Source organism: Numenius arquata, chromosome Z (genome assembly GCF_964106895.1).
Source record: "Numenius arquata chromosome Z, bNumArq3.hap1.1, whole genome shotgun sequence".
NCBI lineage: Eukaryota > Metazoa > Chordata > Aves > Charadriiformes > Scolopacidae > Numenius > Numenius arquata.
This window is the reverse complement of record NC_133616.1, coordinates 70,134,674-70,161,688: the sequence shown is the minus strand read 5'-3', so window position 1 is coordinate 70,161,688 and position 27,015 is coordinate 70,134,674. Positions and strand designations below refer to the sequence as shown.

At 40.8% G+C, this 27,015-nt stretch overlaps 1 protein-coding gene across 1 annotated transcript in view; it reads right to left on the bottom strand.

Annotated features, from left to right (window-relative positions):
• The window catches only part of SEMA6A (semaphorin 6A), a 114,038-nt gene that overhangs the window by 63,218 nt on the left and 23,805 nt on the right, over positions 1 to 27,015 (bottom strand). The gene's annotated exons all lie outside the window — the stretch shown is intronic.

Below are 27,015 nucleotides of genomic sequence, written 5' to 3'. Positions count from 1 at the left end.
TTTCATCCCTTCCAGAGTTTCAAACCTTTGATGCCGCCTGCCAAAGATTCCTTTTGAACAAAGCTATTTTGCAGTAGTCTGTCAGTCATTCAAGATTTACGGGCAGAAAGTCAAACTTCATAACCTACACAGTCTTTGAAACTTAATTTGGCAAACAAAGTGCTAACTTGCCCTTCTGCAACACCATTTAATATTAGATACCTATGTCTCCTTTCTTGATGCCAAAAAAAGCATTAACAAGTCTTGAGTGTTCATTTTCATTTGTAATTTCACAGACACAGCTGATTCCTCATCTTTTACCCAATTGAAAAATGTCACAATAATTAATTTGCCATGTCAGATATTTGCTTTCAAATAAAATTTCAGCTCCTATAACTGGATTGGAATAGGGACTCTGTTGCAGGGCAATACAGTCCATAAGGACTAATGATTTATTATACTCTGTGTTTGCCTATTATTATCCAAAGACACAAATTGGAAACTTGGCTGATTCTCTATTTCTATTAACAAAATAACTGAGAGAACTGAGAGACTGAGTTAGACTGAGATTAGAAAAAATAAAATTTAATGTAAGGCAATGACTGACACCTTAACTGAACAAAGTGTCAGACGGATGGCAAAGGATAAAAATAGCAAGAATAAATGCAACACAATGCAGACACTGTCTGTCTATTATGCTTTATGTGAGGATGCATACTAGAAGATAGTACATACAAGCCCCAAGAGAAGCATTTCCATCTAGCACTGGTTAGGCCGATAGCTGTGTATGATTACTGACATAGCTATGTCTGCTTGCAGACACTTTCTTTACCTGTTTCCTCCATTTGTCTCTTTAATCACCTCTTACATTTTTCTCTTGAATGTTAGCACTCTGGGGTAGGAACTGTTTCTTTCTATTTGTTTCCATGCCCAGGGAAACACCATTTAGGGCCCTTAGGAATGCCCAAAGTAGAAATAAGCAGCAGAAGTAAATACAATACTTGGAAACAGAGTTTCCTTCAAAAGGTTTGAATTAAAGATATACACATTAAAAGGGTTCTTTCTCTCTCTACAATTTTTCAAAATGTAATTTTTCCTCTTTTAAAATTTTGCCCTCCTAAGTACAATGCAAAGTGAAAAAGTGCCTTATCTTAATACACAAATAGAATGAAATTATTTCCTTCTTGAAATTGTTGCAGTCCAATAAAGAAGTCTTTTCTGAAACACACATGAGGAGCAGCAGTTTAACGGGAAGAAACTTATCAAGCAATCCAATTCTTCCACTTAAACCTTATTCATCCACAGTATCTAGTCTGCAGGCTGACAATTCAAACCACTTGGCTCACAGTGAGACTCTGGAGCATAAGAATAGCTGCTTTCTGTTACTCCCTATCAGCACATCATCCACTCTCTAACAATGTGTGTACGCTATGAAGAAAGCATTATGGTACTGCAGACATATCACTGCACTCCACTTTAGAGCCTGAAAAACTTTTCCCATGGGTGATTCTGCACCATCATTCCCTACTTCTCATTCAGACATGTGTACCGCATAAATATATATGGGAGACAGCTTCCCAGAAAATGAACACCTAGCACGCTTACTTTGTCATTTTATGTACATGTTATCGGGCCAGATCTTTTTTCTTTTACGTGAAAAGAATTAACTGACAAACAAACTGACATACTGCCTTCTAACAAAGACTAGGTTAGTAGGCTCTTAAGTATATGAAATTCTCTTTCATTCTTATGGGTAGCTTCTGGGGAAGAAAAGAAGGAGAGAAAAAAAAAGCATAATTCTCCATTGCTCTAGCGCTAACATAGTTTTCAAATTCCTACAAAGTAAATGCAAAATGTCTACTTTGACCTGTCAATGATTCCAGTGGACTACACATCTGTATCAATGCCTCTGCCAATAAAGTAACATCGAGTAGGTCTCAAGTTGCATTCAAAGGCAGTGTTTTACTAGGAGGTAATTATTCAAACACAATGTTACTTTTGCTGTTCTTAGAATGGTGGAAAGAGCTGTACTGTTCCAGTGGAATTTCAGAAAAGTGCTGATTTGAGAAGGTCATACTTATTTTTAGTACAAATTTCCTTTTCAGCAAATACTCAGCTATGGTTGGGCTCCTGGGAGTGATGCAAATGTTCTCCCTTGCAACTGTGCTGAAACTACTTTCTAATCAAAAGTGCTTGTGAATGCAGTGTCTGATGAAGCCTGAGTAGCTAGACACTGATGCTGAATGAGTACAGGCACTGCCTCCAAATAAAACTTTTGCAAACATCAATGGAGAGATCTTCAGTTAATGTAGACCACTGCAATTCAACCTGGCCTGCATTAAGACATACTGACTGAGAGAGAACTCGCTCTGAGAACTCCAGTTCTTCCTGTTCAAAACATGATTACTGCTCCTCTTGAAGGAAGCTAATGGTGACAAGAACAGTGAGTTTTGGTGGTGTTCTTAGACTAGCAGACATGCTAATAAAATGCAGCGCTGCAAACGTTTAAGAGCATACTTTACAACCTATGTCTAACACAATGACTTGTAGCTATTGAGTTGGTGGAGTAGATAAGATTTCTTCCATGCTTCAAAAAACCCCCAACTAGTCTGCTTCTTGCATGCCTAAGACCAATGCAAATACAACTTTATGCAAGATACTTTGGTGCTCTGATTCTTCTTTCTGAAGTTGATGGTTTCAAATACCTATGTAAGACAACTTGTTCTAGTCACTTTTGTGTTCCTGCTTCTTTGTTGTATTATGATTAAGTATAAATAAACCACATGATCTCTTAATGTATATAGACATCAAAGTTTTGCCTTCCTAGATGGAATAAGTTTTTCTGTTTGTACACTGCAACCCAAAGGTGAGCCACCTCTAAGTTGGACACCCAGATACTAGTGCAATACAGTTGCGATTACTATTATAGTTACTCACTCAAAGCCTATTTATAGATATAAATGTACATATTCATATTCATATTCATATGCCCCCCCCCCAAGGTACTCGACATAGGGGCATTTAATTTTGTAAAAAACATACTGCTGGCATGAAGAAGTTTCTGAAGTTAAGAAAGTAACAATCATTCCAAATCAAGGAGAAAAGCCTGTTTTTTCTGAGCCAAGTACCTTCCACTATGGCTATCCATATCTACCTGAGCCAACAAGAAGCCACCATCATCAACTCTGCTTTTCGCTGTCTGGTATTTTTAGTATTTAGTGAACAACAGTCTGGGTGGAAATGCATATAGAATACCTGCTTGGCTAAGGAAATGATTACATGGCCATTGCATTATGCCCCAGTAAATAGGTTGCTGTATCTACAGCTTGCAAGTTCCAGAAGGGTTATACAAATCACATGAAGAATCCTAAATGGAAGAGCTAACTTCCTAGTAAACTCCATAAAAAAGTAAGACCAAATTTGATCTTGAGAACAAATTCAACAGCAACAGCAATGACTGTGTGGACACATCTATAAATAACTATTGAGAGGGAAATTCTTCCATGTTAGAAACCCTCCCATCTTGTTGCTTTGGCCTCACTGTATGTTTAGCTAGCCCCAGCATAACTCCAAGTAAAATCAAAGTATGTAATCATGTCAGAATTTTCCCATGGCACAGTAAGCCTGCTCAGTAACAGATAAAACTTATGTTCATTTATTACAAACCTTCTTTATGCCATGACGGGTTGTGTTCATACACGACAGCTGCACTTCGATCCAGAAATTATTAAGCTTAATGTGAGAATTACCAGACAAAATTCAACAGCCTGTGTTATGCGTGAAGCAAGACCAGAAAACCTAATGGCCATAAAAAACCATGACTATCTTAAATTCTTTTGTTTCTACAAACATGTAGAAATAACTTATTCTTCAAAAAGAAAGTAAGAAAGAAGGAACAGCATTTAACCAAACAGTAGGGAAACTAAAAACTGAAGCCGGATGAATTTGAACTACTGCATAAGGAAAAATGCATGACCAGAAAAAGTAGAAGCCTCTGTGAACTGACCCTGGAAATACTCAGCAAATAGCTCTTCTCATCACAGTCAGCATTTCTTACCCTGGGAAAAACAAAAGGACCATAAAAAAGCCGGGAAGAAACTGATTTGAGTTGCACAACAGAGGTAACAAAAAGATTTGAGATTCTCCTGCGGTAAGAGCTTAAAAGGCATGAAAGTGAATCGGAAACCCAACTCCTACTTCAGCATCTCACTGAAAGAGGCTTACAGAGCCCGATCTACCTACCCATACATAAGAAAGCATCTATTGATCTACACAGCACATGCTTTGCCACACTGAAGGCAGAGCACAGAAACCAGTCGGCTGACCTGACTGCTGTTCCCTGCTATGGTACAGATTTGCCACGCGAACCTGGCAAGCATCCTTCATCTCCTTTGGCTAAGCCTTTGGAAATCACAGAATCACAGAATCACAGAATCACAGAATCTTAGTGGTTGGAAGGGACCTTTGAGATCATCGAGTCCAACCACATTAAAAAAAAAAAAAAAAAAAAAAAAAACAAAACACAAAAACACACAAACAAACAAAAAAAAACCACAACACAAAAACCAAACAAACAACAACACCCCCCCCAAAAAAAAAAAAAAAAAAAAAAAAGCAAGCAGCATCCATCAACTAAACCCCACACACAACACCCCACCACAAACCAACAATCCCGGGCACTAGAGCATGCCCTGAAGAGCCACGTCTACACGTTTCTTAAATACCTCCAGGGATGGTGACTCCACCACCTCCCTGGGCAGGCTGTTCCAGTGCTTGACCACTCTCTCAGTAAAGTAATTCTTCCTAATATCTAATCTAAACCTCCCCTGCAATCTCTGAGTGGAAGACGCCGTTACTGTTATTTACCCCTTTACATTCACAGTTCCTAGAAAGTGAAAGGCAGGAGTTCTGTGCAAGTCAGAGAAAGGAATTAGGAATAATGCAACAACAACAACAAAAAGAGAGGAATACAACCTGCAGGCTGCAGCTTCCAGAGAATGAGGAAAGTTAGGCCGGCACAGCAGAGCCGTTCAGGAGAGCATCCTTTGTCTGTGCCTGTTTGGGTGGTGGGCTAGCTGCTGCTTGGCCACCTCACATGGCTGCACTGGGCAGCAGAAGGGATCATGCAAAATGCCCAGGCTGAGTGGTGCCAAGGGGATCAGACAGATGTGAGCGAACAGAAGCTCAGCGGGTGCTCGGGGAGCTCAAGAGAGCAGAGACACAAGTGGCTATCAGCAAGACACAGCATGGAGTGCCAGACATTACAACTGAATTGGCACGTGGCAGGACAGTGCCTGGGATGGCCAGCGCTTTTGCTTGGGTTGTCCTTTCTCTAACGATTGCTGCTTAGTCACCTGAATGGTGGTGCAGGTGGCCACAGAGACTCAATGCCAGCTCTGTGCCCATCATCACTACCAGCCTCCAACATCTTTTTGTGACCGATGGTGCAGCCATCATTCATCTTTCCTCTCCTGTCCTGCTCCTGTTGTCTCTACAGCTGGCCATTCATTTCATGTGGCCAAAAAAGCAGTCTATCACTCCAGGTAGCTGGCCCTTATGCCGGAGAGGATGGCGCATGGCTGCATTGGGGTAATCACCTGTACTCCTTCAAATCTCACAGTAACAAGGGGTTGCTCCTGAATGCTGTTGGGGGGGAGTGAGGCAGTGCCCAAAGGAAGCACCCACCTCTCCGTCATCCCTGTTGACCCTAAATTACATGTATGAAACACTCTTTCTCTCATCTTTTGTGTGTTATCAAACAGTTCTTCCTGGCCATAAGAAGAATGCATGGATGCCCTCTGCTATACACGCTTTACTACCATTTTAATTGGATTCAGTACTGCTTACTCATTGCCCAGCTGCTGTGGGCTGCACGCCAGACGTGACGATTAGGCCCAAGGGAAAGACACCAATGAGAGTGATTTTGCCTCATATAGTAAGCAACAGCATCTACCTTCATTAAAAAGAATAATACAAGCTTCATAACTAGTTTGATGAAACGCAGATATATGGATCATGCAGAACTTCCCACTAAGTCTTGCAAAAATGCATGTCTAAGATAAAAAATTTCAGAAAAGACAGAACTTTTCAAGCAAGTTTCAGGGGTACTCACTTATTTTGTTCAGTTTGTGCAAATGTGAGTCCTCACCATTTTTCCTCTCTCCTCGTTTGCAACTTTACAAGGCCATATATCACACCCAATAATGTCAGCTATGATATGTAACATCACTACCTCCTGCTTCAGTAAGCGATAAGCTGAAAAGATCTGGACAACCCCCAGGCAGCACTGATGAGCCTCAGCCTTCTGAACAGGAGTAGCAGGTGTCATGTCAGTAGGCAAAACTCAGCATGCTTAATGCTGGCAACCTGTCTTGTCAAGATCAACATTACTGCATGATCCAGTGCACTGCAAAAAGAAAATGTAAAGAACAAATGGAGGCCTAAATAAGAGAAACCTTCTGCTGACCCGAGTGAGACATCCCTGATGACTGCAGCGTTAATAGGATGCTGCTGTTCGGAGCAGGAACAGTCAGATGGAAGATGAACATCTCCCAGATGGAATTAGAAGCATCTCAGGCCTATCGATTTTGGTTGTAACCTTTACTGTAAACAGTCCACGGGGGCCTCATCAGCCACCTGTTCAGTGATATTTGCATTGAAATATAGAGCCAACGCAAATGAGAAAATGGCCACAGTTCCTTGCAAAAGCATCTGCTCTGTTACATCCCTCTGTCTATGCATCACCAGCAGCAGCAAAGGTACAGGTTTTAGAGGAAGGGGTAATGCAGTGGCACTAGCTCTCTCACATGGCACCAGAACCAATGAACGCTCCATTTGTCATGATGTTGATGGTGGCGGTAGTGGTATTATATCATGCAATATTTCACTTTATAATAATTGCTCAGTTTTATACTGAAATCAGGCTTGCCAAAACTGGGAGGAAAGCCATCTGTGCCTGGAGGATGACTGCCAGAAACATTTGCAATTTTATTTTGGGGTTATAAACCTGCAGAACGGAACAAAGGCAATGCCTAAATAACCCCTTTCACTCACCACCCCCAACTACACAGAGCAATAGACCTAACTCTGGAACAGCTTGGTTGGTCATTACAAAGATGTCTTTATTATTTTTAAAAGCCTCACTCATTTAAGAGATAAAAATAGCTCTATTGATTATTTGTGGGACTTCAGCAAACCTCCGTCAAGATTCTGAATTGATTTAAGAGCTAAATGTAGCAATCACTGTCTTTTGACAGGAGAGAACGCCATCTCTAATATATACTTTGCTGTTTCATCTCAGCATGCTTAATAGAAAACAGATACACTACTAGCAACACCATTACTCTTCCCAACCCTCACTTTGCCTGGGAAATATCAGTGCCAGTCAACTGACCTTCCATTCTCTCATCTGATGGATGGAATAAAAATTATGTAGCTGCAGGTGACCCAAAGCTGTAAAGGGAAAGAAAGGTGGCCTCCTTTTTTTTCCTCTCCTTTTAGGTAACACAGGTGAAACATGACAATATTGACAATTGTCACTGATTAAAAGTTTAACACAGCCCTGCAGACATTGTCTCAGCTGCCACATGCCTGCTGTAAACATAACATTAGGATCAGCCAGTAATCCTAAAACAATCCCTACAGCTGAGCCAACTCTTCAGTTCAGATTCTCTCAGATACTTAGCATTTGCTTCCTTTCACTGCTGGTACATACTTAAATGGATTGCAGCCCTTCGTCACCCTCTAACCAGAAAGAAAAACTTAATTTCCAGTCCACTTGTGTCTGTGGAACAAATCAGATCGATATACAAGGGCACAGGTTAACTTTGAAGAAAAAGTTAGGATCTTATAGAACATATCGCTGAGTTAAAAGCTCAATGTAATCACAAACAATTCTCATTTAGTTTTTTGTTAATGCAGGAAACATTCATGCATTTAATGCATGAAACCCAGCTGTATTCTTTGGGAAACTTGTCCCATTTGTTTGAAATGAAAGTGTTCATTTTTTAAGGTGATAAGACAGTAGAGAAATGCAAATCCTCACATTTAAGTCAGCTGTTAAATAATCAGAACATACTGCTTAGCTTTACTGCAATTTGGCCGTTTATGCAAAAATTGACTCATTAACCTGGCTTCATTTACCTTGAGTGAAACAGCAAGTTTCATAAGAGTATTTTTTCAAAAGTTGCCAATCAACTTTGGTGTGAAATGGTTTAAACAACATCAAACTACGCCCCTACCTCAAAATCTGAATAAAAGCTCCTGTAGCACTGCAAACGCTGAGAACAGACACTACCATTTACTTAGTAATTACTCCAGCTATAGACACCATGCTACCCGAGAGTGCTTTACCCCCTGCAGCCACCTCTGGAGAGCCCACTGCTTGTTCCACACTGCACTAGCCTGGTCATGGCAGCAGGAAAACTCAGACCACAACCTCAGCATTTTATTCTGGAAAGGCACAAGGACATGCAGACACATTGTGGTCAGGCAAGCTGACTCCTACCGGTAGCAAAAAACAGTAGGGCTTTTCCCACTGGAAATCAGCAAACTTACCAGGATAAGTTGTGTTTGTTGCTGACAGATAAAAAATGCAGGTAAGCAAAGAGTTCTCAATATGTATTTATAATTTTAGCCCCTAATTTGTTTATGAAATCAGGTTTCTTAGGTTTATTTGGACCTTGCAGAAGAGCATGAAATAGACTACTGCAAAAATGAAAAACGTCCACAAGGAAGGAAATTTTAAAAATGCCTGTGGATATGCACAAGCAGGTAGGGGAAAAAAACAGAAGACACTGAGTGCTAAGAGAACAATCAAATTAACTGCAAACATTGTCTCTTAGCACTATCTCTGACATCTCTCTTCCTCCATTCACATCCATTCACATGCGCCCATAGACTGATAGACATTCATCCACATTTAAAAGGCTCAGATACCACAGGAAAGCATTTTTTATTAAAACTTTAGAGAAATTTCATAGAACTCTGTCTTTCATGATTACTCTTCATTGCCCAATGTTTTTGCTGATATTTTTGGAAACCTTAAAGGAGTAGAATAAATCTGACTCTGAGACAGAAAATCTATGTAGTTTGCTTTTCCTCTGAGATGAGCATGATGCTTGCAGTAATCCAGTTCCCGCAGTTTGCTAGTAATTGCTAGCTGCAAGTGGCAGACTGAGCTTTGCTCTGGCTGGATTCACGCACAACAAATTCCCAAATTTTACATCATATATAATCTAAACATCCTTACGGACAAGTTAATACAAGAAAGTACCCTATCCTCAAGAGTGCCTTTTGAGTAAAGGGGTCACCTCAATATGTCGACATGACACATTTTTCACTCTTCATTCCAACACCTGAGGGTTATGAAGAAAACAGAAGGCAAAGTAAGAAGTCAACAGATACATAAGAGAAATCCTACTTCCAGGATACTACTGAGACGAATGATACTGTCCGTTAACCTGCACATAAGGTTAATTACTGTAATTCAATTTATTTTAAGGGAAAATGCTATATGCAGATATCATCAATTAACCTCTGAATATAAAAATCACAATTCCTGTAATTAATAGAACAGTGCAAGATCACTTTAATTACTGGGGGTCTGTTACTGAGTGGAAACATGAACTATCTGATGTGATTTCAAGGGCAAACTTAAAATTGAGGTGGTGTGGGTCAGAAAAAGTTAAAAAAAAAAAAAACAAACCAAAAAAATTATAGTTAGACAGAGATAAGCCCCTGCACCACATAAATACACTACTCTCTTCTCCTGACACACATTCACCCACATCCTGAAGAATACAGGCATCCTTACACATTTGTTCACACCTGCTTCTTAGCACAACATGAGGGAATTAGAGCAGCATAGAAAAGGAAGTCAAAGCAGCATTGACAAACGCCTGTAGTACAAGTTACAAAAGCAATAGCTCTGTTATTATGTGCTTTACTTCTTTGGAAAAGCTGTGGAGAAAAAGGTTCAGTGTAGCAAGAGAGAACAAGCCCACTGAGTATGACTGCCTGAATGGGGCATGATGGATGAGCTTCCTTGCGGATAGGAAAAGCCTCTAATCTGTTCTCTGGCTCATTGGTAGAGCAAGGCAAAGTCATTCTCTTCTTGTGCAGGAAATATCCTCTGCCTTTTCGATACCACGTGCAGGGTTTTTGCAAAGGACAATCCAGACTGTCACCCAGATAAGACAGCAGCCTGTTCCCAGGTCCTGCGCTGGGGCAGGCTCAGCTATGCAGCCCCAAACCCCGCAGCAAGACAAAGACGTTTCTATATTGCTCGCACTTCCTATGGCTATTTTAGGAATGATTGGCTGCATTCAGGTTCCAACTGCAAATAATGAGATACACGGCAAGAGAAGTCATTTTCATGGCACCAGCACACAGCTAATGACTGATGCTGAAAACATCATTACTAATATTCCAGCTAATTTTGTGGAGTTGAAAAAAGCCACGCTGCGTGCAACAGACAGAATGCAGGCATCATCCCAGCGATGAAATAACATCCACCAGCACCAGGTCAGGAGGGATCTTGCTCTGGGGTTCACTGAAGAAAATTTGGCTCTAACCAAAATACTAAGGCTTTCTCAGACATCAAAGATCTATTCCCAAACCCTCTTCTCTTTTCCACTAACCCCTGTAACTTCACTCCTTAAAGGTGGGGGATGCAGGAAAAGCAATGGTTCATTAGCTGAGTGCATCTATGTGAATTCAGCAAGATTGCTTGATGAGGAGGCACACAGAGTTATGGGTTTTTAACGAATCTGCCAGGTGCCTTTGAACCAAATGAATCCTTCCTAGCTTGCCTGACAGAACAGAAATTCCTGTGCAGGAACAGGGAAGAAGACAGCGTAGATGGGAACCTGCTGCTGTTATTTCTTGCTCTGCAGTTCTGCTGCTTATGTGATTTATATCAAATGCTGCAGAGAGAGTTTCCTCTAACTTTGGGTTGGCCTCAATAATGTGGACATTCAGCTGATCAGCTGCCAGAAGTTGATCTACAGCCAAGACCCAAATTCCTGCCAGCAGATAGAAAAGAAAAAAAACACAAAAGACATTAGACCAGAAAATCAAATTACTTTTTAATGATACTGAGGGCTGCATGCACAGACTGTACTGAACTCACTAGAAAAGCTTGAAGAGATCCAGGTTGGCATCAAGGTGTGACGTTCTCTAACCGGACTCCAATCTGGCAATTCCATGTCAAGCCTTGCCTATGTGTATGAATGATGTCTCACGGATTGTGCTCCCTTGCACCGCAGAGCAGTGACTCTCTGGCTTGCAGCACAGTCACACAGTTAGCAGTTCCAACTAAAGGCCATCAGTTTGTTTTTATTTATGCCAGCAGAAATGCTGACACTGACGTCTTCTAGACTGTGGAGTACTTATTCCCACTGGACTTCAGAAAGACCTGTAGCTGCTCTACAGCTCATAGCATCTGCATCAGCTCATGGGTGATGTTGCTGTACCTATTTATAAGCCTTCCAATTATAGAGGACTGTGTATATTTAATACTTTGATCCTCATAAAAGTGCACATCCTTACACAAAGACTCAGTTAAATTCTGCTAACTTCATATAGCTTTTGGGCAAAGTCTCCCATCAAATGTGAGGAAATGGAAATACCACATCCAAATTTCCTCTGAAATTTGAGATTATACTTAAACTTCTAAAAGAAGAAATTATTCTTTTGGTTTGAATTCTTGCTTTCTTAGAGTAAACAAATTAGATGCTCCTGGTCATGTTCCATGCTGTACTTCTTCTTGCTAAAATTTGCCTGTGAACAACTCAAAACAGAATCTCATGGGTATTATTCTTCTGTGGTAAACATCACTACATCAGCTTTAAGTAAGAGACTATTCTTTGCATGCATGTGCCCCTATATTCAACCCGTGCTGGTGAAAAAGGTAATTTTGCAGTGTCTATGACTAAATACATTGATAGATTCTGATCTTCTGAACAACAGGACCAACACCACCTACAAAATGGGCTGTGACGGCTCAATGAAAAAGCTTTTTGGAAGAAGACTTCTCTCAGTGCCTTGCAGCAACAAACAGATCCAAAGGACATCCCTTCAAGCATTTCCCCTCTTCTGATGGAAAAGTGAAACTTTGAAAGAAAGCACTTACCCTACAAAATCTTTTCTGGAAGCTCTGAGGGACTCTGTTACCTGACATCTGCTTTACCTCAGGGTTGTCCTAGACACCAGCCATAGAGTGGGACAAACATGCCAGAGCTTCTCCATACTCTCACAAAATTTCCAGAAAGGAAAAAGACCTTTATTTAGTTCACTTACCACTAAGCTATCCTTACTGAACGTGGAGTCAGAAACATTTCCAGCCACAGAACAAATGGCACTCTTGGAACATGCTGAAGAACAATTTTATTTAAAAAAAAAAAAAATAAATTGAATATTGAGTATGTTCTCATGTATTTAAAACACAGGGGGAAAAGGCAGAAATTAATTGATAATTTACAATTATCTCATTGAATACTGGTGCTTACGACAACTCCCCTCCCTAACTTAGAGCTAGAAAAAAATTTTTTTTCCCCAGAAAATTACCATAATTTTTTCCCTGATGTCCTAAAAGTACTATTTACTGCCCCAGACAGGACGAAACAACCTGCACGGGGTCTGCATGGAGGAGCATGTAGCCAGGAGGTGCAATACAAACCTATGACTAGCAAGAGGAAGTTGCAAACTGGCAATGGTCTACAATAAAGTGCTTTTATAAAGAATGGAATTGGTTTGTGAGACTGAAAACTCTCATGTCTCCCTGGTACATGTTGTGAGAAATGCTTGTATGCTTCCTTTCTGAATCCTAAGGAGCTCCCCACAATCCCTTCCCTTCCCAGCACTTACACACAGGAACTCTCTCTCGTAAAAGGACTTGGCTTTCCTCACGCAAGAACAGATTTGGCTTTCCTTACACCCGAACAGATTACACCCCTTACTCACACACACTCTTATGTTCCCCAAAAGCTGAGAACGTTATTTCTGCTGCAAGCTCATGCGGACAGATGGTATCTTCCCTCCTTTTTTGGACAGCTTTAAGAAGATCGCTAGTGCTTCACATAAATAAAAAACCAGCTCTTGATGATCAAAGAATGACTAAACTTAGAATATATATCTTAATATACATTTAAATAAAGCTGACTTGTGACATTATTTCTCTCAGCTGAATGCTGGTAAGCTCTGAAGGCAGCTGTTATACGGAGAAACTGGGATAGAGAAATGTGGTAGCTTTCTCCCAGCGGTCGGACAATGAAGAAGATGGATAGCAAGCTTCTTCCTCCTGAAGCTTGCTAGACATGTTCCTTCTTTTTCCGTCATAGAGAAAGATCAACTGCCATGCTCCTTTTCAGTTGATAGAGGCAGGCGCCCTCCTTTCCCATGACCCACCAAACGAAGATAACTCTTTTCCTCTGCCAGGAATGAAGTGCTTTGCCCTACTGTGTGTTCCCCAGGGGCAGGACACAGTCATCCAGAAGAATTTTGCCTGACTGGAAATGAAATGAGGACAGAAATCTTTTCATCACAACTTCCACATCAGTCTTTCCTCTTGCTACCCACACTTAGAAATACACAAGGACAAACACATTAGGACAAAAATGCTAAGCCACACAACCTCCACAGCATCCTCCTGCCTAGAACACTCTCAAGTAGGCTTAATCGTACTGCATGAACCAGCACACACAGACTCTATAAAAAACTTCAATTTCCAATATGCTCCTTTCAAGGTATTTCTAATGTAAACACAGACAAAAGGTATGCTCTCTTTTATGACAGGCCTGAAATAAAGCAGCTCTAATTAGCAAAACCAGATACAACTTCAGAGGTAACGCAGTTTTGAATGCAAGGATAAGAAACCTCTCCTTTGAGCTTATTCAGCAGCAAGCAATCTTTCACCTTTCCTCCTTCTTTTACTTTCTTCTCTGTGACTCTGCAAACCCACACAATAGGTGAATTGATGATTTCCCACCATAGCAATTTGATTTCTGATTGCTGCTTTGTCACAAACCAACAGCGCATCGTCTACTGTCAACCAATGTCCTGCATCAGCTGAACAAAGTAGTCCACTATGCAGCCCTGTCCATGCCATCTCTTCTATTGCTGGAGGGACCCAACTATAAACTAGAAGACTGTAACATACTTTCTGTCTGTCACCATTGTAATAATAAATTTTGGGCTACAACCCGTATGGCAAAATACTGCTTGGAATTAAAATAGTGCTACCACCAAGAGAAATGAAAAAAAAAAAAGTCTCTTCACTGGCAGAAGATACTACTCCACTGGAGGTCCTTTTGGTTATTTTTTCCTAACTTGTATTTTACCTCAAGAATGCTAGGTACTGTGCAAGTTTTAAGAAAAAAAGGCCTTGTCCTGAAAAGTTTATAATCCACATAGACAACACATACATATGTGGATAAAGAAGGTTTTCTAATTTTTACAGGTACAAGAAAAACTGCTCCTACCTGCAATTCTCTTGATTCAAATACACGAGTCTTCTTTGGCCCTGTTCTCGAAGCAAACATTTTAGTTACTAAACTGTAAAAATATTGACACCATTTTTACTGCATAGCAGCGTCCATAATAACTGACTGCAAACATCCCAAACTGCTCAGATCAACATTTTGGGCCTGGACAAATCCATTCAATTGCTGACCTCCAGTCCAGCACCAAGTCCTTAAAAACTGAATCACACACACATGAAGATAGATGAGTTCTTCCTTGCAGTTTCTGTTTCAGCAGGGACATGGCTTTGGAGCACAGTTTTGCAGTTTAAGGAGCACAAACATGATGATTCATCTCACTGGAAACACTCAATTAATAATCATGCATTTGTTTTGTTTTTCCATTATTACCAACTGGTCAGCCAAAGCCACATTTTTTTCTAGCTATACTTGCAAAAGTCACTCAAGTAATAAAAGAGTTGTTATCAAATCTGTGTCTTAAACAGCAGACTTTCGAAACACTAATGTTTGAAAAACGCTGGGCAGGGTCTGGGAATGGATTGCAGAATTCAGCACTCAGTCTTGGTTCAATAATAAAAGAAGTGATGCCCCACATTTTTTCAGTTGTCTTATGAAAGTTTTCCTCCACTCTGTGTAATCACTCAAGTTAAATTTTGTTTAATTATTAGACTCCAACATATGGGCTTAGCCAGAATAATCTAATCATCACAACAAATTCACACTTAAAAGCAACCTCAGTTGCAATGTCTTGGACAAACTGAAGGTTTAACATGCAAACAGTTACCAGATGATACAACTAAAAGAACATGGTTTCACTCAACAGCCATTAAGTCTCAATGCCAGCAGTAATGAAAAGGAAGATATTAAATATTACCTTTCTTTTTTAAAGAAAGAAAGAAAAAAAATCAGTATTGAAGGAGGATAGTGCCAGGAGCACCAGGGACAAAACAGAAGAAGAACAGCAGCCACCTCAGCCCATTACAGCTTTCTCCTAAAGCCACAGCCAGATCTGGTACGATATAAACAGCAGCAGCAGCCCTTAGGTCTGCAACGTTGTGTGAAGCTACACATAAAACACTTCACTGATGTCTCTCGGGGACCAGAAGCGGCTGCAGGTCTATTTTAGCTAACTATTCTAATCTTCCCATTGCCTTCTCCCAGACCAACACTTACCTTCCTCTTCAACTACAGCAGCGGCTAAAAGCCTAACTATGCAAGGCTTTGAAGATCATGCACTTAATAAAACTCTGTAAGTTTGATTTCTAAGTAAAGGTTACTAAAAATAAACTTTATAAAGCTTACTAGTCTGTATCTTTGGTATCTAAAAGCAAAGAAGGCTCCTCAGAGATTAGCAGGTATCTCTGAAAAAAGGAATAAACACCACCACATCTCAGTCTTGCATTGCTTACCGTTTACTCCTTCCTCTCCCCTTATTTTGCTGACAGCAAGATGGGCAATACATGAAAATTTGATTCTTGGTAAGCTGAGTCATGCAAATTAGCTTAATGAAATAGATGACTTTGTGTATGTCCCTTTGATACTGATTAAGCTCAAGTATCCACTCAGCTAATGACTAAAGCAATACCATGAGAGCTCTTGTGGAGGTGTCATAGCTGTACTTTCTTTTTTTTTTTTAAACAGCCCTTTACTCAGCACTTATTTCTACCTCAGATCCCCCTGGCCAGGAAAACAGGCCAGCTTCCAAACAGCAGACAGAAGCAGTTAACAGCTAAAGACACAACTGACGCAACATAAAAATCTGCAGCTACTTTGCACAGCTTGGGCCTCAACATATAAAGGAGATATGCCTTTGTGCCCCCAGTTTTCAAAGCAGATTACCAGTGCACTGCAAGGGGCTGCTTTGACTCTGTAATTATAGCCATCTTAATAATGATCTGTTCGATGGCTGCCTACTGCTAGTGCCCAGACAGTTTAATCACTATGCATTCGGCTGTAGAGAACTAGCTATCCTTCCTGTCATTTGAAACATGGGACATGTTGTGTGAAGGCGGTGTAAATGAGCTTCCCCTGAACTAGCTGGCTAATATACTTTCATCATTTAAAGCCTAAATTATAAAATAGACCAGTAAAAGCCATAATGCATTGCCTCTTATTACAAAAAGATGCTTCACCTCAGCTGCACTAGATGAACAGTCTCTCCTTACCAGGCCTATACATATGTTATTTATTGAGCACCAGCTGTGTGCTCGGCACTGTACAGACACAGAGAGATGCACTCCCTACTCCTGGGAAGTTTTTATACTCCAAAGTAGTGGAGTTTGGCATTCATTCTGCATGTAGAAATCCCATTGACTTCACTATGGGGAGCAGTTGCAAAAGCAGGTATTAAGGCATTTGTACAAGCCAGTATAGTATCAAGTGGCAGGTACAGTGCGGGATGAAATTCAAGCAGTGCTCCTACATGGACTATGTTTTAAGTCTTGTGGAAACTACTGTGAAGACTGACACAGAAGAGGTATGAATACACCTGAGCATATGTGAAGATGCAGAAAGACGATGCAGTGTTACACGTACCAACAACCCTCTGTGCTGATGCTGGCTGCATCTCTCCACACCTCACTGCTGTGTGGTTGCTGTCTTAATCTGTTCTCAAACTACGATGCTTTCAAGGCAATACTGATCCAGTAACATACATCAATGGGTGAATCAATGTCCAATGTCCTTCGGTGCCAGGGATTTGTTAGGATTCCTAGCTAAACATTAGAAGTGGGCCTAATGTGAGAAGGAAGCATGAATCACCACCACAACCTCCAAAATGTATTTTATACTTGTGGTTAAATGCTACTCTCAGATTGCTACAAAGATTTCCCACACTAAAACACAGAAGTGGCTGAAGGTATGGTTACATTTACACGCAGTGGATGGAAGAAGCTGGAAAAGAAATGGGGAAAAGCAAGGCTAAAGTGGGGAAAATAAGGGAGCATATAAATAATCTGAGTACAGGCACTGGCAAGCAGAGAACAAAGACTGAAAACTGGGAAGCTGGAGGTTCAAACAGGTAAAGCAGGCTAGGGAGGGAGAGCTGTCGTAGCATCTGGGCATGGAGGGAGAGAAATGATTGGCGAGTGGGAGACAGAGCAAAAAATACCAAGATGAGAAGGACATTTCAAAATGAATATAGCTGTAAAAAGACTGTGAGGCAGAAGGACAGATGCAGATAGGTGTAAAGGAATCTTTAGCAGTGAAGAAAGGCAATTACAGGCAAAGGGAGAAGAAAGGAAAAAGATTCAGATGAGATTCATAAGAAAATAGAGATAAAAGGACATCAGCTGGTCGGAAGAAATTGAAAGAGTAAGAAAACACATTGTTAAAGTTGCCGTTGTGTACCACACCCATTTTCATTTGGAGTCTGTGCTTGGAAATTGGGTCTCATGGGTGTGTGTTATTTTGTTCCTTTACTAATTCATCAACTTTTTTATCTTACTGAAATAATTCAAGGAGAGGGAAGGACACAAGGAAATCTGCTGCATATCGACTGATGCCACGCATTAAAGGAGGCAATGATGATGCCCTCCCAGCAGCTACCTCACAGGAAGATTGTAGGTCGCAATACTATAACTACATCCAAACACAGGTTCACAGTTTGTGTCCCATGGGTCACTGCTGGATGAAAAGACAATTCTCCATCACTCCTGTCAGCACCTCTCTGGTCACAAGCCATCTAAATACAATAAAGTACATTAAATACTTTCTTAAATGCACTCTTCCATGTCAGCAATCACTGTAGTTCTCTCAGAGATGCATTTTAACCATAAATGAAAAGGAAAGTAGCTTTTAGATCATGGGTAGGAAGGCAGGTGCTCCACCGAACAACAATATCACTCTTGCGAGATCCAAACTAAAAAAAAACGGGGACTTACTGAGCCAAGGGAATTTTGCCTGTGCATGAGAATTGTCCTTATGTTTCAGAGATGAAGGATTTGGAGTCTGGGCCCCGCTCCCTGTGTGTATCCATGTGTGCCTTGATTTATACAGTAATCGTGTCTGTTGCCTGCAGCACAGGGACTTGTTATAAAAGCACAGGAAAACGTCCTCCTGCAGAGTACTGTCATACACCTCAGTCAGCGGCTGCATTGGAGAAGACTGACAAATGGGCAAGACTTATAAGTCTCAAGGTGGAACAGAAAAAGAGCAAGATGGGAAGGGCAGAGTTGTGGGAGAAGCACAGGCCGTAGAAAGGGAACCTGCAAGAAATAAGAGGGAACAAGGACATACACAGAAAGCCTAACCTAACTTGCCTCATGGGAGTTGAGTAGATAAATTTAAATGGAATAGACCTCGTTTTTCATACAGCTGCAAAGCCAAACATCCTTCCCATGAAACCATTATAAATCCCTCATCTTCAGGGTTGATTTAAAAATTGTAACTCAGCTGTTGCAATTTGTATCGGACTCGAATTTGGCAGTCCCAGACATCAAATCAAATCCACATGAGAAGGGGATCTACAATGCTCCATTTTACAGCCTGAAATTGTATTTTCAATGGTTTTAAATGTTTTCTACATCATTCCACAGTGAAAGAAAGACCCGAGTAATTTTTAAAATGAGGGATCAGTTTAACTCTTAGTAATGTCAGTGGAAAGATTCCCACTGGATTTGAAGGATCCAGTCAGAAATACAGATGACGTCCCTTCAGCATTCTTTCTCTCAAAAAGAATCAAAAAATCGAAAAAGCAACAAACCACAAATATTTAAGAGAACATTTAAGTCCTGAGCACATACAATAGATATTTGACATTCATATATCGCTTAGCAGCCTGCCATGCTGTTATCCAACACATTGTTGTTTCTTGCATATATTGATTTCCATGCATTTTTTCCAGGCTTTTTTTTTCTAATACTGTCATATTTTAATGGTGTTACATCTCCCATACAAGGCACACAAGGTTAGTATCCCATATGGCAGAGATCAGGAGCCATGCACTGCTATACTTTCAAACGGTTAAAAATATGTAAACTGTGGGTCTGGATCCTGAAAAACGTAGGCAGACAAAACTGCCATTTAATTTAATAAAGTCAATGGGAGTGTAGCCAGCAAGTCAGACCTTATGAAATTAATATTCTGCACTAGCTAGTCTGCTAGTTTATGTTATAGGATGTGTCGGGCACTGCGAAACGCAACATACCAAATTCAGCCTCACACAACCCTACAGCAGGAACATTCTGTTTGTTTATATGGAAACGTTACTACTAAGCAAGCACTGGAACCAGTGAAGCCTGGATGTTAGGAATTTGTGTCCTAATGCTGATGTCTTTAAAAGGACAGAGTTTCCCACACGCCCTTTGCCTCTGAAGCCACACTCTTTCACCTGCTTGCCTGGTTTCAGGAGGGATCTTGGAAAACCACTATCTTGCAGCCTGGGCTAAGACAACCCAAAACCTCACAAGTCACTGGGAGCTGAAAATCGTGTATACATAGACAATATAATCCCACAAGTCTCATTTCTTTAGGATGCCAGGCTAAAAATATAGCCATTTGCATTAATTGCTCAGAAGAATTCAGCCCTGAACTACAGTGGGAATTGTACCCCCAGTTGCACAGAGCCAAATTTAACCCTGGAGCCTGAAAGAGGCTGAGCTTATCTCTGACCTCCCTCCCTTCTGTGGGTTTCAGACACTTCCTTCACCCTGTCCTCACACAGTTGTTTGTGCTTAATTGGAAACAGTTGAATTTCCTGTTAACTCGTAAGCAAACAAAGCACCCTCTCCACCAGCACTGGGATCCCTGCTTGGCTGACTTTAAATAGATAAGGCTGACCAGATACTGACCATTGGTTCAGCGAAGAAAAGGCTGTTGTGCGAGGAAGCCGCATCCCCCCACCGGGGACCCAGACGGCACAGTGCTGCCATTGCCCCTCTCAGCCCCACTATCAGCCTTGGAGAGGTGGGTTTGGAAGACAAGAAACATGGACTTTCACCACATTGGGAAGACATTATTGTGCAAAAATCCTTGAACAGATGCTGGCAGGCAGACAAAAATTTGTTACTTATTTACAGGGATTTTAGAATGGGAAAGGCACAGGGGGAGAAAATACCTTGGCTCTCCATGCAGGGATCTGGCAAATCCCCAAGCCCAGCTCCTCCTGAAAAGCTCAGTGTGCCAGTGTTTCCTGCAGGTACTACCTCAGTGTTGACAGCAAGATGTTCTCAGCAGCAGAATAACAGCTGCACAATACAAGCAGCAACTGAATGGTTGAACAGCTCTTTATACAGGCATGGTGTGATAAAAACCTAGTGTTCTTTTGTGCTTCACAAAGCCCCTACTTTGCTGACTCCAAGTTCAAATCTCACAGGCTATTAGGAGAAGGAAGAAGGACAATACACTGTAGAAAAGAATGTGCTTTATTCTGAAAACCAAGCCTGTGGTAGGGGCTGTGTTACATCCTAAATACCAAGCCAGAAGCTGCTTTCATGTCAATTAGAAGGTATGTATTTTGGCATGCAGGGATCACTTACTTAGTCACAGTGCAACTCAAGCCTGCTCTTCATGGTGAGGTCTAAGTGGAGCATTTTCCCCCCACTAGTTGTGCTCCCCTGTAGGGCAAACACAGGACATATAAAGCTGTCACCAACTGGTGGTCTTGGAGCTTGTTTTTTAAATATTGAGAAATGTATGATTTTTTCCCAGTTCCCAATCTTTTCTCCCCAAAGAATAAATCACAGCCAAATAAATGAGAGGTGGGAAATTCCCTTTAGTCTGCTCAGTCAAACCGTGTGCTAGCTGAGACAGTTAAGCCAGCAGTAACTCAACCAGGTTGCACTGGAGGAACAAGAAGAGAAACAAAGTATTGTGAGAGAAAGGCAGAGCAGGACTGGAGCGGCTACTCAAAAGTGGCAAGCTAGTAGCCAACTGTTAACATCAGGTCTCGAAAATGGTTTGGTTTTTTTTTGGGGGGGGGTGGTGGTGGTGGTGGAGGTTGCGTGGGGGGAGCTATTCTTTAACAGCCTCCTCTTAACATTAAAAGCCAATTTCTTCCAGGAGAGGGATGCCAGGCAGCTGTGCCAAATTAAGACTGAGCACCATATGAGCAGTTCACTGGTAGACACCAGTCCATGGTATACTAGCTTGTGTTTGCTACCTCTTCCCAATCTTCTCTTGAGAATATTTATGATTTTGCTGAAAGACCCACGATTGCACCAGGCCTTTGTTTATTCATCTGCAAATCAGTATCGTAATGCAGTACCTGCCTCACAAGGAAGTTATGAGGCTCCATTAATTCTCGTAATGTGCTTCAAGATAATCAAATAAAGGATGCTAGGCAAGTGTATGGTAATGTTATTGTTCCCTGGAAATTCCTTCTTTTCCTAGCTGGCACAATTCTTCCTTTTCCCAGCTTAATTTTAATCTCTCTTAGCCCTTGGGCTACAGTTTATTGCTCTGTCTCTAAATAGAGGCAAAAAACTCTTTTCAAATAGATTTCCACTAGCAAAGTTGAGTCAGTGTCAAGAGTTTTAGTGTAAACTATGGGAATTAAAACAAGCTACACCAACAGTAATATAAAAATTCAGTTCTCTCATCCCTGCTGCAAAAGCTCTTTACAGAGCTCTCTAACAGGTGACAAAGTGTTTGAAGGTCAACAATTGGTTTTCTGCCATATAGGCTGAAGGCTGAATATCCCTGCGAACATTTGCACAGATTTGGAGGTGGGGGAGGAGATGTAGGGTGCAGTGAGAAGAAGTCCAACAGTAAAGGAAAGCTTGAATTACATGCTGGCCTTGCTGAAGCAAATTACTAATTAATTGGAATTAGCTTAGTCTAAAAATCCCGAATTTGTTGGAAGTGAAACCAGACAATGCAGTCCTTCCATCCATCAGTCCTATAAAAACAAGGTGTCCACTTTGAGAAGAAAAAGAACTGCAGAGAGATTTCATTTGAAAGCCATGATGTTCTGAATGAATAAGTCATACAAGATGGCATACTAAAAATATAGTTTAAGTAACTGCGAAAAAGGAGATTGCTGTGGACACAGGAGAGGGTTAACAATTATATACCTCATGATGATAGTCCACCCACATAACCTTTGTCTGCCAGTACTTAACACATTACAGGGCCAAACACTGTAACAATTCTAGCACACTTGCTGCTATCTTATACACAGCTGGGTATCTAGGACAGGAAAAAGCTCTAAGTTCTGGCAGCCTTAAAGAAGATTGATTTATCCACATAGGAATTCTCCTGCGTAGCTGTATCATGCCCTTGTTCGCATGTTTTTTGCTTTCCGTAACCCGCATTACTAAATTAGTGCTCTCTTATTTCAGTGAGTTATTTCACTCTGCCAGATTTCATAAAATCCCTTCAATCACAAAAAAAGCATTCAAAAACGCACAGCAGACCTTATGCTGGTGGACTGCAGAAAGGACTTCTGAAGGCTCAGATTATCTGAGGACAACCTCAGCCCTCATGGACATTTGTTCACCAACATGGAGCTCCTTTAAGCGGAACAAAACAAAGTACTTCAATCTTCAATTTACCAAAAACTATGCATCCTTCTAGAACCAGCGAAGAATACCATGCTAGCAGCAGTGAAAACTATGCAGGAACTCTCACTGCTTAATTCTGGTCTGCAGGAAAATTCCATGTTAGGTTCCCACTGAAATAAAGGATTCCTACCTAACTGTCCCCAGGTTGATTCATACTCAACAATGGTACTGGCTTTGGTGGTGTAATTCCTGACTTCTTCTCCTGTGAAAGCAAAATGAGGTACAACATGCTTTTTACTAGAATTCAGTGGACAGCTAACCTCCACAGTTCTCATTAGAAAGGATAAATTTTTAGCCTTTACAGTGCTTAATAGCACAGTGTTTTGCTAAGCCAGCTTTGGGGGCCTTTTCCTCTGAAATAATAAATATAATGCACATTGTGTATCGCCCTTGCACTCCCAATTTATTTGCTATTTTTCTCTTTGCCTAACGAACTGGTAAGCCTGGTTTACAAATGACTAAGAAGAACCCCTAAATTCAAGTATAAAGATTTTTTTTTTTCAAGAATTGCACACACAAATGTCATGGCATTTCCCACATCAAGGAACTTTCAGAATACCTTAATTTCACTTGTTTTTTTTTTTTCTTTTCTGACAGGCTTTGAACTTCATTCTTTGCTTCTTAAAAAGTTCAGTTATACAGTTATGAGGCTCTCTTACCAAGATTTTCTGCATTCACTTTTGTTGACTCTGCTCGTGATGAATAATTAACATATTAAAACAAGCTAATAAATCCGAGTTTCCATAAATCCCTGCATTGTGAGTAGAAATCTGTTTAAGCCTAAGTGGCATTTTTATTTACTTGAGGATTATAAAAAGTTGTGCAGATGAAACAAGGGGGAAAGCATATGCCTTCACCTTTTAGCAAAGCGTTCTTTCGAAGGCAGTGAAGGTGATGACAGGTTTGAATAAGTGCCAGCTGCAACTGGCGCAACTTTAAAGAGTACCAGAGGGTGTGCTCATTATTTCTTTCTGGCCAGACCTGAGCAACTGTATCTGGGATACACTTCTTGTTAATGCACTGAAACAACCCTCGTCACTAGGGATTCCAGCTGGACTGCTTCTGGGATCCACTTGCAAACTGAACCTGGGGCATGAAAGGTGATCTGACTCTTCCCATTTTTCTCATAGTCCATTTCTCTTTCCCTTTTGAGAATTTATTTTAAACCAAAGGGTTACCTCTATCTCTACTTTCACTTTTGTTCATCATTAAAATCAACAGAACAAACTGGAAGCTCTGTACGCACCAGAGTTAATATAAAAATGCTTAAACTACTACAGGCGTTCCGTACTGGGAAGCAGTATATACTGCTTTTAGACACACACACACACACCCATGCCTGCACTTCTTCTGAATTCCAGCTTTCGGAACAGGAGAGAAAGCAGCCTTGATCCGGACGCGAGCATGAAGAGATGGATCTGCACCAGAGGCAGCTCTGACTGCTACCAGTTCAGAGGGCTGAGAGCACAGACCACTGACAGGGAGTAATGGAGGGCACCCCAGCTGTTTCATCCCTGGATAAATCCACACATGTTCTGAACAGTCTGGCAAGAACCTGGAACAAAATCACAGTTAGTGAGAGTTTTTCCACTGACCTCACAAGAGCAAGTATTTCTCTCTTGCTGTGAGGCTCACACTCACTCTGACGCCAACAAGAAAGCACCCATTTTTTATTAAGATAAAGAACAGGAAAGTACCCATTCTTTTATGACAGAAAAGTGCTGGTGGATTTCTCCCTATTTTGTACATAAAGGTTAATAACCTAAACACAACCTCAAAAAGGTACAAGTTTTGCAGCTAATCATGTAGACAGACCTGCAAATGACTGGTTCCTCTGACACTCATTCCCAAGTATACACTATAGCTAACACTTCCTGCTGCTGAAAGAAGAGGCATTATTAAAAATTATTTAACTAACAAAACAGCTCTGCTAGTGATACTTCTGTTCATATTAGCAGGTTATTTATCAGTCAAAGTATTTTCAATGACACAGAAAAATGAACACAAGTCTTTTCCTCCAATACAACATTAAATTTTTGGTTGAGTTAGCAGTAGTTCCTTTTGTCTGGGGAAAAATTAAGAACCAGCTGCAACTGGAACTCCAGCTCAAATCCTGATCCTCATCCACACTTTCTTCACATTTGCATAAATAATGCTTCATCTCTACACCAGGCTCACTATTTACGAAGAAATTATGTTTATTAATACAATGTGGGGATCAGCAAATACAAAGTTGTCTGCTTCTCAGGGATCTCCTAAATCTAAGATGCTTTGAGTTTTCCTCAAAGACTGATGGTACAATGCATGAAAGAACCTGAAGATCAGACCTCCTGAGACGTTGCCAGGTACTGGAAGACACAGGCAAACAAACAAGAGGTAAAGAGTCAGAAACTAAGCAAAAGAAAGAAGAATACAGAAAAGCAGGCACCACTGCCATCAAGATGTAGAGAGAAAGGCAGCTGCAATTACAGAGAAGAAAGGAGAAAGTCTTGATATATTAATCCTTCAGAGGAAGAAAGGATTTGGTTGAACTGCAGTAAAGATTAGGAGCTTGTCAATACTGGGATCCTGAGGAAAGTCAAGACAATTGAAGAAAGATGTGAATTCAAAGTTAATTCTTAAAACATACTAATCTTCCAAAGCATGCAGAGTTAAGTTGAGGTAAGGCCTCTTCAGAATAAGATCACTCATAAAGGGATCAATGCACTTTAATTAAAGCATAGTTGTAGATAATGAGTCTTATCTATCTATGTCCTGGAGAATAAGGACGTGGTGATGTCCAGAAAAGAAGATATGAGAAGATAAAAGACATAGAGAAAATAAAAGATGTTAAAAAGTTTGGTTGGCAAAAAAATGATAAGAATTTAGACTAGCTGACCAGATCTTTGACATCCTCATCTGGACTCAGTTTCTCCAAAACCCTTATAAGTAGGAGTAGTATTTCGCATTGCTGGTTAAGTTGTAAAAGTTTATTCTGCAGGTTCAGTAAGAGATTACATCCTAGAAGGTTTCTGTAGATGTTGTGAAGATCACATAGCTTGCTGTGGCTAATCAGCCGGATATCCTGTGCATTACTACAGGAAATCATGACAGCAGCAAAGGCATTTCAAGTAAGAGCACAGGATACTTCACGTCCCTTGTTCCTGTTATTTAAAAATTTAGCTGAGGCAGAAAGACTGCAGGACTTTGACACACATCGGACTGTTCCTTCACACACGAACCCACTTCCCACTTCAATCTTGCCAGCAGCAGTTTGCAAGTTCCCCTAATGCCTTTCCAGCCACCTATATGACATCTGTACACACAAGGTGTTTGCTTCCCTTGCTCCTTTCAGACAAAGGCTTTTTGAGATATTTTTTTTTGGCTATAAAGCTTGCTACAAGAACTCACTGAACAAATAAAATAAAAGTACCGTTTCTCAAGTAAATGTTGTTGAATTCTCTGATAAGGATAAAGCTAGTACAAACAACTGCCTGACGTGGGCTAACTCTTCCCACCATTTCCAGCCAGCCATGACTGGAGTCTCTGTTTACCGTACTAGAAGACGGCTCCAGCCCTATCAACAGAGAATTTATTCCTGTGGAGTGCAGGTGTTGTACTCCATAAGGCATGCAAAAATGCTAAGGTCTACTGTAATTAGTTTTCAGGTTACGTCTGGCAGTTTAGTATGTTTCATGTGCAATGAGTAGCAAAAATAAAAAAGGTGTTCTAAAATTACAGGGAGTTGGGGAAAAAAAAAAAAAAGCTAAGAAATATTTCCTTATCCCTTGTTGTTGTTTCACAGTAAAGAACTATTTTGGCTTTTGAACTGCAAGCATGAACAGCACTTTTCTGGCCAGCTCACAGAATAAGTTTTTTTGGTTCAGACCTTTTCAGTGCTGTCATCCTGGCTCTGAGGATAAGCTGGACACAGACCTCTGCAGCTGAGCTGCAAAAAGACTTTTTCAGAAAGAGAGTTATCTAATGTTGGCACAGAGCTGCCAGGTTGTGTCCTTAACTATTGCTTCCCAAGACACCACTGTATGGGAAATAAGGAAGAGAAAGAAGCCATGAAC